The following is a 12,762-nucleotide window of genomic DNA, read 5'->3' on the forward strand; positions in this document are numbered from 1 at the left end:
ATAATCTACACTTGGAAAATCCTAGAAGGAATGGTCCCTAATCTGCACACAGAAATCACTCCCTACGAAAGTAAAAGACTGGTCAGGCGATGCAAAATACCCCCAATTAAAAGTAGGGGCGCCATTGGTATACTAAGAGAAAACACCATAAGTGTCCGGGGCCCAAGACTGTTCAACAGCCTCCCACCAAGCATAAGGGAATTACCAATAAACCCCTGGCTGCCTTCAAGAAAGAGCTGAACAGATACCTAAAGTAAGTGCCGGATCAGCCGGACTGTGGTTCGTACGTTGGACTGCATGCGGCCAGCAGTAACAGCCTGGTTGGTCAGGCTCTGATCCACCGGGAGGCCTGGTCGTGGACCGGGCCGCGGGGCGTTGATCCCCGGAATAACCTCCAGGTAGACTCCAGGTAGGCCAGTTTCCTATAAAAGCCAGATACTTATACAGTCCAGTTTCTTACATAGGCCAATTGCCCATATAGGCCAGTTTCGTGTATAGACCAATTTCCTGTATGTGCCAGTTTCCTGCATAGGCCAGTTTCCTGTATTGACCAGTTTCTTGCATAGGCCAGTTTCCTGTATTGACCAGTTTCCTGTATATGCCAGTTTCCTGTATAGACCAGTTTCCTGTATAGACCAGTTTCCTGTATGGGCCAGTTTCCTGTATGGGCCAGTTTCCTGTATTGACCAGTTTCCTGTAAATGCCAGTTTCCTGTATAGACCAGTTTCCTGTATAGACCAGTTTCCTGTATGGGCCATACAGGATACTGCAAGAAACCCACCCTCTTCCTACGCAAAATCCAAGCTAAGAACTACCTGTAGAATTGGACCACTACTGAGAGGAGACTCGTATACTGACGATGAACAGGAAATGAGCGAAATCCTCAAAGAACAGTACGAGCCGGTGTTCAGCAACCCACTAAATGACAGCAAGGTAGAAAATGTAAAGTAAAAGGACACAAGTGCAACTAATGTGACATTTTATTGTGGCAACGTTTCGCTCTCCAGGAGCTTTATCAAGCCATTACAAACAATAGCTCCTGGAGAGCGAAACGTTGCCACAATAAAAGGTCACATTAGTTGCACTTGTGTCCTTTTACTTTACATATTGTCGGTAATTCTACCAACTTTATTACAAGGTAGAAAATGCAGAAATATTTTTCACTCCAGAAGGCCGCGCAGACCAATTGACATTAGTACAAATCTCATAGTTTTGGAAAAAGAAGTGGACAACATGCCTAGTCAGTACCTGGACCAGATTCGTGGAATGTTCTCTTTATAAAGTGCAAAGTACCACTAGCACGAGCACTCAGTATTCTTTGGAGAAAGAGCTTAGATCTAGGTGAAATACCGGAGGCCTTAAAGAGTGCAGACATAGCTAGGTAGTAGAACACTAGCTAAAAATTACAGATCAGTAGCCCTAACTTCTCACATCATAAAAGTCTTCGAAAGAGTGATGAGACGGCAGGTTACAAATTTCATGGACCAGTACAACCAACATAGCCCGAACCAGCATGGTTTTAGAGCAGGACGATCATGTCTGTCACAGCTGCTGAACCATTATGGCAGAATTACGGAGGCACTGGAAGACGACCAAAACGTAGATGTGATTTACACAGATTTTGCAAAGGCGTTTGGCAAATGCGATCATGGAGTGATAGCGCACAAAATGGGCATTACGGGGAAGGTAGGCAGATAGATTTTCGGTTTCCTAACACACAGAACACAAAAAGTAGTAGTGAACAGGGCAAGATCCAGCATCAAAAGCTCAGTGCCCCAAGACACTGTCCTGGCACCTCTGCTGTTTCTCATCCTCAAAACAGACATAGACGAAAACACCCGGCACACTTTTGTATCATCATTTGCCGATGACACTAAAATAAGCATGAAAATCAGTACGGTAGAGGACACTGAAAAAGTACAGGAAGATACAGTGTTTTCCAGTGGGCAGTGGAGAACAACATGACGTTCAGTGGTGATAAGTTCAGCTGCTTAGGTATGGAAAGAATGAAGAACTCAAAAGGAACTATATACAAAACTCAAGAGGGTCACCAGATAGAACGTAAGGAACACGTGAAAGACCTGGGAATAATTATGTCAGCGGACCTTTCTTTTAAAGACCATAACAAGACAAAGATCACGACAGCCAGGAAGATGACGGGGTGGGTATTGAGAACTTTCAAAACAAGGGAAATAATGTCGATGGTGACACTCTTCAAATCACTAGTGCTCCCTCACTTAGAATATTGCTCATTGTTGACGGTCCCGTTCAGGGCAGGAGAAATATCAGAGCTGGAACAAATACAGAGATCGTTTACGGCTAACATTGAGCCAGTAAAGCACCTAAACTACTGGGAACACCTGCAAGTCTTGAACATGTATTCACTGGAGCGAAGAGAGAGAGAGATGCATGATAATATATACCTGGAAAATACTAGAGGGCCTGGTCCCAAATCTGCACACTGCCATAACAACATACAGGAATGAGAGATATGGGAGGAAGTGTAAAATAAACCCAGTGAGATGCAGGAGTGCTGTGGGGACAATAAGGGAACACTGTATCAACATCCGGGGTCCCCGACTACTCAACTTCTTACCAGAAGGTATCAGAAACACGGCTGGAACAAGTGTAGAAGCCTTCAAGAGGAAACTGGACAAGTATCTTCATGAAGTGCCAGATCATCCAGGCTGTGATGAATATGTGGGGCAGCGGGCCTCCAGCAGCAACAGCCTGGTTGACCAGGCGAGCACCAGACGAGCCTGGTCCATGACCGGGCTCAGATAGTAGATTAACTCTCGAAACTATTCCAAGGTCAAAGGGCCAGTTTCCTGTATAGGCCAGTTTCCTATATAGGCCAGTTTCCTATATAGGCCAGTTTCGTATATAGGCCAGTTTCCTACATAGGCCAGTCTCCTGTATAGGCCAGTCTTGTATTTAGTCCAGGTTTCTGTCTTGCACTGAAAGGTCACTAATAACTTCAATGTCCACATAACCATCCATCATCACTCACAGTTCTTCGTCTATGTGAGGGAAAAGTCCAACAGATAGGAGTAGCTAGCGAGTATATGGTGACACAAGATAGTTTGCCAGGCTGCTTGTTAAGGTCAGTGTCTAGCTCCCGCTACCCCCTCCCTTTTTCCACCCGAAAGGCGACGTGTGGGGCTCCGACCAAATGGATAATCACTTGACTCACAGCTCCCAGCACAACTAAGTAAAAGTCTCTGCTCCTATTTAGTGGATATATTGGTTAAAATCTTAAATTTTAACCAATTTTAAGACGTAGTTCATTCTGCCTTGATTTCCATATACTTTTAATCACCTAGTTTTATAAATACTTTACTTATCATGGAGAGTGATTTCTTAGGCAGTTGGCAACCTTTGTCTTTCTAGCTTGGAATGTCAGCTCGGGTCATCTGGTAACCAAAGAAACAGTGTTGAAGGAGACGAACTTCACACAAGTTCTGGGACGTCACCATTATATCTGCGTACATAAATGTAGTCAACCCCAGGCAACTATCTCTTATCTTTGCAGTGGTGAAAGACCTGCGTTCCTGTCAGCTTGACGGACTGTTCAATGCTAGAGACTCTGTGAAGAACTAGTCAGTCAACATCTGTGACCCTCAAGTGGTATACAATACCGACAGGTTGGTAGATAAGACACATAGGCAACATTCAGGCAGCTTTATTCCGAAACGTTTCGCCTACACAGTAGGTTTCTTCAGTCTTCACATCTCTTCTGCTCCTGCCTACTTTCTGTACTCGACTGAAGAAGCCTACTGTGTAGGCGAAACGTTTCGGAATAAAGGTGCCTAAATGTTGCATATATATCTTATCTACCAATCTGTGAACCCCCATCATCATCAACGACTACAATTTCTACAACACGTTGTGTCAACATCAACCAGACACCACAGTCTAACTGAACATATTAGCGTTGAATTCAGACATTTTTACATTTTATTTTTCATTTCTCTTTCAAGTAGGATAGAAATTAATATTTAATTATATTTTCCTTTCTAAATAATAAAGTGTTTATATTTGACTGTTATTATTCTGTTTTCTATTCATTAATTTTCCTGAGGAGGAGCCAGCCTTGGTAATAATAATAATAATAATAATAATAATAATAATAATAATAATAATAATGTCTTTATTTTAATACAAGTACATGTACAAGGTATACAAGTACATGTACAAGGTATACAAGTACATGTACAAGGTATACAAGTACATGTACAAGGTATACAAGTACATGTACAAGGTATACAAGTACATGTACAAGGTATACAAGTACATGTACAAGGTATACAAGTACATGTACAAGGTATACAAGTACATGTACAAGGTATACAAGTACATGTACAAGGTATACAAGTACATGTACAAGGTATACAAGTACATGTACAAGGTATACAAGTACATGTACAAGGTATACAAGTACATGTACAAGGTATACAAGTACATGTACAAGGTATGCCAGTACATGTACAAGGTATACAAGTACATGTACAAGGTATGCCAGTACATGTACAAGGTATACAAGTACATGTACAAGGTATACAAGTACATGTACAAGGTATACAAGTACATGTACAAGGTATACAAGTACATGTACAAGGTATACAAGTACAGGTACAAGGTATACAAGTACATGTACAAGGTATACAAGTACATGTACAAGGTATACAAGTACATGTACAAGGTATACAAGTACATGTACAAGGTATACAAGTACATGTACAAGGTATACAAGTACATGTACAAGGTATACAAGTACATGTACAAGGTATACAAGTACATGTACAAGGTATACAAGTACATGTACAAGGTATACAAGTACATGTACAAGGTATACAAGTACATGTACAAGGTATGCCAGTACATGTACAAGGTATACAAGTACATGTACAAGGTATGCCAGTACATGTACAAGGTATACAAGTACATGTACAAGGTATGCCAGTACATGTACAAGGTATACACGCACATGTACAAGGTATAGAAGCACATGTACAATGTATACAAGTACATGTACAAGGTATACAAGTACATGTACAAGGTATACAAGTACATGTACAAGGTATACAAGTACATGTACAAGGTATACAAGTACATGTACAGGGTATACAGTCCTAGCTGATAACAATGACATACGACTGTATAGAAAGTCCCTTGTTATGCTCCGCATTTCGGGCAAATTAGGTCAGTGTCCCAGGATGCGACCCACACCAGTCCACTAACACCCAGGATGTGACCCACACCAGTCCACTAACACCCAAGATGTGACCTACACCAGTCCACTAACACCCAGGATGTGACCCACACCAGTCCACTAACACCCAGGATGTGACCCACACCAGTCCACTAACACCCAGGATGTGACCCACACCAGTCCACTAACACCCAGGATGTGACCCACACCAGTCCACTAACACCCAGGATGTGACCCACATCAGTCCACTAACACCCAGGATGTGACCCACACCAGTCCACTAACACCCAGGATGTGACCCACACCAGTCCACTAACACCCAGGATGTGACCCACACCAGTCCACTAACACCCAAGATGTGACCCACACCAGTCCACTAACACCCAGGATGCGACCCACACCAGTCCACTAACACCCAGGATGCGACCCACACCAGTCCACTAACACCCAGGATGCGACCCACACCAGTCCACTAACACCCAGGATGTGACCCACACCAGTCCACTAACACCCAGGATGCGACCCACACCAGTCCACTAACACCCAGGATGTGACCCACACCAGTCCACTAACACCCAGGATGTGACCCACACCAGTCCACTAACACCCAGGATGTGACCCACACCAATCCACTGACACCAAGGATGTGACCCACGCCAGTTCACTAACACCCAGGATGTGATCCACACCAGTTCACTAACGCCCAGGATGTGACCCACACCAGTTCACTAACGCCCAGGATGTGACCCACACCAGTTCACTAACACCCAGGATGTGACCCACATCAGTTCACTAACGCCCAGGATGTGATCCACAACAGTTCACTAACGCCCAGGATGTGACCCACACCAGTTCACTAACGCCCAGGATGTGACCCACACCAGTTCACTAACACCCAGGATGTGATCCACACCAGTCCACTAACACCCAGGATGTGACCCACATCAGTCCACTAACACACAGGATGTGACCCACACCAGTCTACTAACACCCAGGATGTGACCCACACCAGTCCACTAACACCCAGGATGTGACCCACACCAGTCCACTAACACCCAGGATGTAACCCACACAAGTCCACTAACACCCAGGATGTGACCCACACCAGTCCACTAACACCCAGGATGTGACCCACACCAGTCCACTAACACCCAGGATGTGACCCACACCAGTCCACTAACACCCAGGATGTGACCCACACCAGTCCACTAACACCCAGGATGTGACCCACACCAGTCCACTAACACCCAGGATGTGACCCACACCAGTCCACTAACACCCAGGATGTGACCCACACCAGTCCACTAACACCCAGGATGTAACCCACACAAGTCCACTAACACCCAGGATGTGACCCACACCAGTCCACTAACACCCAGGATGTGACCCACACCAGTCCACTAACACCCAGGATGTGACCCACACCAGTCCACTAACACCCAGGATGTGACCCACACCAGTCCACTAACACCCAGGATGTGACCCACACCAGTCCACTAACACCCAGGATGTGACCCACACCAGTCCACTAACACCCAGGATGTGACCCACACCAGTCCACTAACACCCAGGATGTGACCCACACCAGTCCACTAACACCCAGGATGTGACCCACACCAGTCCACTAACACCCAGGATGCGACCCACACCAGTCCACTAACACCCAGGATGTGACACACACCAGTCCACTAACACCCAGGATGTGACCCACACCAGTCCACTAACACCCAGGATGTGACCCACACCAGTCCACTAACACCCAGGATGTGACCCACACCAGTCCACTAACACCCAGGATGTGACCCACACCAGTCGACTAACACCCAGGATGTGACCCACACCAGTCCACTAACACCCAGGATGTGACCCACACCAGTCCACTAACACCCAGGATGTAACCCACACAAGTCCACTAACACCCAGGATGTGACCCACACCAGTCCACTAACACCCAGGATGTGACCCACACCAGTCCACTAACACCCAGGATGTGACCCACACCAGTCCACTAACACCCAGGATGTGACCCACACCAGTCCACTAACACCCAGGATGTGACCCACACCAGTCCACTAACACCCAGGATGTGACCCACACCAGTCCACTAACACCCAGGATGTGACCCACACCAGTCCACTAACACCCAGGATGTGACCCACACCAGTCCACTAACACCCAGGATGTGACCCACACCAGTCCACTAACACCCAGGATGTGACCCACACCAGTCCACTAACACCCAGGATGTGACCCACACCAGTCCACTAACACCCAGGATGTGACCCACACCAGTCCACTAACACCCAGGTACCCATTTTACTGATGGGGAACATAAACAACAGGTGGAAAGAAACTCGTCCAATGTTTCTACTCTGGCTGGGAATCGAACCCAGGCCCTCGCCGTGTGAAGCGAGAGCGTTAACCACCAGGCCATCAGGAGCTTTATCAAGCTCCTGGAGCGCGAAACGTTGCCACAATGTCACATTAGTTGCACTTGTGTCCTTTTACTTTACATATTGTCGGTAATTCTACCGACATTATTACAGTTTGGTAATACTTACTGAAGTTGTTACAGGCCTGAGTAAGTCTTCACGAGTGACGTCATATTTAAACCATACCACGGGCGGGACTTGAACCCGCAATCGTGTCATTACGATTTCGTGAGTCATGTTTACGGCGACATATTTTATGAATAAAATCAATTCTTAGCGGCTTACGCTACTCATTTGTTCTATAATTCACTAGTTATTCCTTCTTCTCATGTTTACATTGTTCTCTCTCATTATGCCTGTTCCTGTTATTACCAAAATTTAGACTCACTTAAAACCGTTATCTGTTTTTTCTCCGTCAACAGATTTACCTCACAGTCAGGAACTGTCCAAGAATCTGTGTTGATAAAGCCACTGGAGGGCGAAACGTCTACAATAAAGACAACCAGATGTTGCACATCGGCACTGTGTACCTGTCTCGCACAACTGTTTTCAGTCTCCTGGTTTTATCGCAAAACTATTGGTTTAACAGTAATATCTGGTTTACCACCCGGTATTACATGTTTTATTTACGTATTTTGTCAAGTTTCTTGCCTCTCGGATTATTATTATAATCAAGGGGGAAGCGCTAAACCCGGAGGATTATATAGCTTGTCTCTCGGAGATGCGTGAGCTTGAGGCTCCTTCATCTCCGTCTCAAAGTTCTTGTTAACGATATTAGAGATATTCTGCGCTAGCTGTACTCTTCTTCCGGTTTTATCTTTGCCTTTGTTAAACCAGCCTAACTGTACACAAATAACCCGGACGGTAGGTAGTAGATTCACCGGTATAATGGCCCGGTCCGGGCCTTTTCCAAGAGGTGGTCTGGATGCAAATACTAGAGAGGAGCTTACGACGACGTTTCGGTCCGACTCGGACCATTTATAAACACAAGTAAGGAAGCCAGATTAACTATCTTTTATCTCACTGTTCTATTCCAAGTCTAACTTAGCTGAATGGTTTAGAGAACCGACAAGTTAAATTAGACACATGTGCAACTCTTGGGTATCTTTATTGAGGAAACGTTTCGCCACACAGTGGCTTCATCAGTCCATACAAAGGAGAATGGTTAAGAATAGCAGTAGTTTGGGGTAATCAGTCCCCGAGACTTGATATAATCAGATTAATAGACTGATCATATCGACTCAAAACTGAGGGACTGATTATTCCAAACTCCTCCAGTCCCTCACCATTCTCCTTTGTATGGACTGATGAAGCCACTGTGTGGCGAAAATTTCCTCATTAAACATACCAATGTTGCACATGTGTCTAATTTATCAAATCCAACTTTTCTAAATCATCCAACTTTTCTAAATCATCCAACTTTTCTAAATCATCTAACTTTTCTAAATCATCTAACTTTTCTAAATCGTCCAACTTTTCTAAATCATCCAACTTTTCTAAATCATCCAACTTTTCTAAATCATCCAACTTTTCTAAATCATCTAACGTTTCTAAATCATCCAACTTTTCTAAATCATCCAACTTTTCTAAATTATCTAACTTTTCTAAATCATCCAACTTTTCTTAATCATCCAACTTTTCTAAATCATCCAACTTTTCTAAATCATCTAACGTTTCTAAATTATCTAACTTTTCTAAATCATCCAACTTTTCTAAATCATCCAACTTTTCTTAATCATCCAACTTTTCTAAATCATCCAACTTTTCTAAATTATCTAACTTTTCTAAATCATCTAACTTTTCTAAATTATCTAACTTTTCTAAATCATCCAACTTTTCTAAATCGTCCAACTTTTCTAAATCATCCAACTTTTCTAAATCATCCAACTTTTCTAAATCATCCAACTTTTCTAAATCATCCAACTTTTCTAAATCATCTAACGTTTCTAAATCATCCAACTTTTCTAAATCATCCAACTTTTCTAAATTATCTAACTTTTCTAAATCATCCAACTTTTCTAAATCATCCAACTTTTCTAAATCATCCAACTTTTCTAAATTATCTAACTCTTCTAAATTATCTAACGTTTCTAAATTATCTAACTTTTCTAAATCATCCAACTTTTCTAAATCATCCAACTTTTCTAAATCATCCAACTTTTCTAAATCATCCAACTTTTCTAAATCATCCAACTTTTCTAAATCATCCAACTTTTCTAAATCATCCAACTTTTCTAAATCATCCAACTTTTCTAAAACATCCAACTTTTCTAAATCATCCAACTTTTCTAAATTATCTAACGTTTCTAAATTATCTAACGTTTCTAAATCATCCAACTTTTCTAAATCATCCAACTTTTCTAAATCATCCAACATTTCTAAACCATCTAACTTTTCTAAATTATCTAACGTTTCTAAATCATCCAACTTTTCTAAATCATCCAACTTTTCTAAATCATCCAACTTTTCTAAATCATCTAACTTTTCTAAATCATCTAACTTTTCTAAATTATCTAACTTTTCTAAATTATCTAACGTTTCTAAATCATCCAACTTTTCTAAATCATCTAACGTTTCTAAATTATCTAACGTTTCTAAATCATCCAACTTTTCTAAATCATCCAACTTTTCTAAATTATCTAACTTTTCTAAATTATCTAACGTTTCTAAATCATCTAACGTTTCTAAATCATCTAACTTTTCTAAATTATCTAACTTTTCTAAATTATCTAACGTTTCTAAATCATCCAACTTTTCTAAATCATCTAACGTTTCTAAATCATCTAACGTTTCTAAATCATCCAACTTTTCTAAATCATCTATCTTTTCTAAATTATCTAACTTTTCTAAATTATCTAACTTTTCTAAATTATCTAACGTTTCTAAATTATCTAACTTTTCTAAATTATCTAACGTTTCTAAATCATCCAACTTTTCTAAATCATCTAACGTTTCTAAATTATCTAACGTTTCTAAATCATCTAACTTTTCTAAATTATCTAACGTTTCTAAATCATCCAACTTTTCTAAATCATCCAACTTTTCTAAATCATCCAACTTTTCTAAATCATCCAACTTTTCTAAATCATCCAACTTTTCTAAATCATCCAACTTTTCTAAATCATCCAACTTTTCTAAATCATCTAACTTTTCTAAATTATCTAACGTTTCTAAATCATCCAACTTTTCTTAATCATCTAACTTTTCTAAATCATCTAACTTTTCTAAATCATCCAACTTTTCTAAATCATCCAACTTTTCTAAATCATCCAACTTTTCTAAATCATCCAACTTTTCTAAATCATCCAACTTTTCTAAATCATCCAACTTTTCTAAATCATCCAACTTTTCTAAATCATCCAACTTTTCTAAATCATCCAACTTTTCTAAATCATCCAACTTTTCTAAATCATCCAACTTTTCTAAATCATCCAACTTTTCTAAATCATCCAACTTTTCTAAATCATCCAACTTTTCTAAATCATCCAACTTTTCTAAATCATCTAACTTTTCTAAATCATCTAACTTTTCTAAATCATCCAATTTTTCTAAATCATCTAACTTTTCTAAATCATCCAACTTTTCTAAATCATCCAACTTTTCTAAATCATCCAACTTTTCTAAATCATCCAACTTTTCTATATCATCCAACTTTTCTAAATCATCCAACTTTTCTAAATCATCCAACTTTTCTAAATCATCCAACTTTTCTAAATCATCCAACTTTTCTAAATCATCCAACTTTTCTAAATCATCCAACTTTTCTATATCATCCAAGTTTTCTAAATCATCCAACTTTTCTAAATCATCCAACTTTTCTAAATCATCCAACTTTTCTAAATCATCCAACTTTTCTAAATCATCCAACTTTTCTAAATCATCCAACTTTTCTAAATCATCCAACTTTTCTAAATCATCCAACTTTTCTAAATCATCCAACTTTTCTAAATCATCCAACTTTTCTAAATCATCTAACTTTTCTAGATCTTACTTTTAACAATTCCTCGCATATATCTTCTCTTTTCATTTATTTATCTCATTTATCAGATTATTCTTCCAGCGTTTTCTGTATTTCTTGTACCGATTATTCACTACTTCCATTTCTGAACTACCGACAGAACGTTAGGTGACAGGACGCAATTCTAATGGTCAGTAAGGTCAGTAGGTCAATGAGCTTAAGCCGGTGGGAGCATTGGACCTGCCTCACATAGGCCAGTAGGCCTGTTGCAGTGCTCCTTCTTTCTTGTGTCCTTATTACATTGTACACGAATAATATGCAGTGACAAGATTAAAATTCAGACATATGTGCAACATTTTATCTTTATTGCAGACGTTTCGCCCTCCATTTCTGTCTTCAAATGGGCTAGAATTTGTATTGATAAAGCCACTTGAGAGCGAAACGTCTACGATATAGATATCCAGATGTTGCATATTATGTTGTTTGTAACAGCTTGATAAAGCTCCTGGTGAGCGAAACGTTGCCACAATAAAATGCCAGATTAGTTGTACGTGTGTCCTTTTACCTAACAATGTCAAAGTTGTATGACTGACGTGACTCCCTAGTTGTATGACTGACGTGACTCCCTAGATGTATCACTGACGTGACTCCCTAGTTGTATGACTGACGTGACTCCCTAGATGTATCACTGACGTGACTCCCTAATTGTATGACTGACGTGACTCCCTAGATGTGTCACTGACGTGACTCCCTAGATGTGTCACTGACGTGACTCCCTAGATGTGTCACTGACGTGACTCCCTAGATGTGTCACTGACGTGACTCCCTAGATGTGTCACTGACGTGACTCCCTAGATGTGTCACTGACGTGACTCCCTAGTTGTATCACTGACGTGACTCCCTAGTTGTATGACTGACGTGACTCCCTAGATGTGTCACTGACGTGACTCCCTAGATGTGTCACTGACGTGACTCCCTAGTTGTATGACTGACGTGACTCCCTAGTTGCATGACTGACGTGACTCCCTAGTTGTATCACTGACGTGACTCCCTAGTTGTATCACTGACGTGACTCCCTAGTTGTATCACTGACGTGACTCCCTAGTTGTATCACTGACGTGACTCCCTAGTTGTATCACTGACGTGACTCCCTAGTTGTA

This window comes from Cherax quadricarinatus, chromosome 99 (genome assembly GCF_038502225.1).
Source record: "Cherax quadricarinatus isolate ZL_2023a chromosome 99, ASM3850222v1, whole genome shotgun sequence".
NCBI lineage: Eukaryota > Metazoa > Arthropoda > Malacostraca > Decapoda > Parastacidae > Cherax > Cherax quadricarinatus.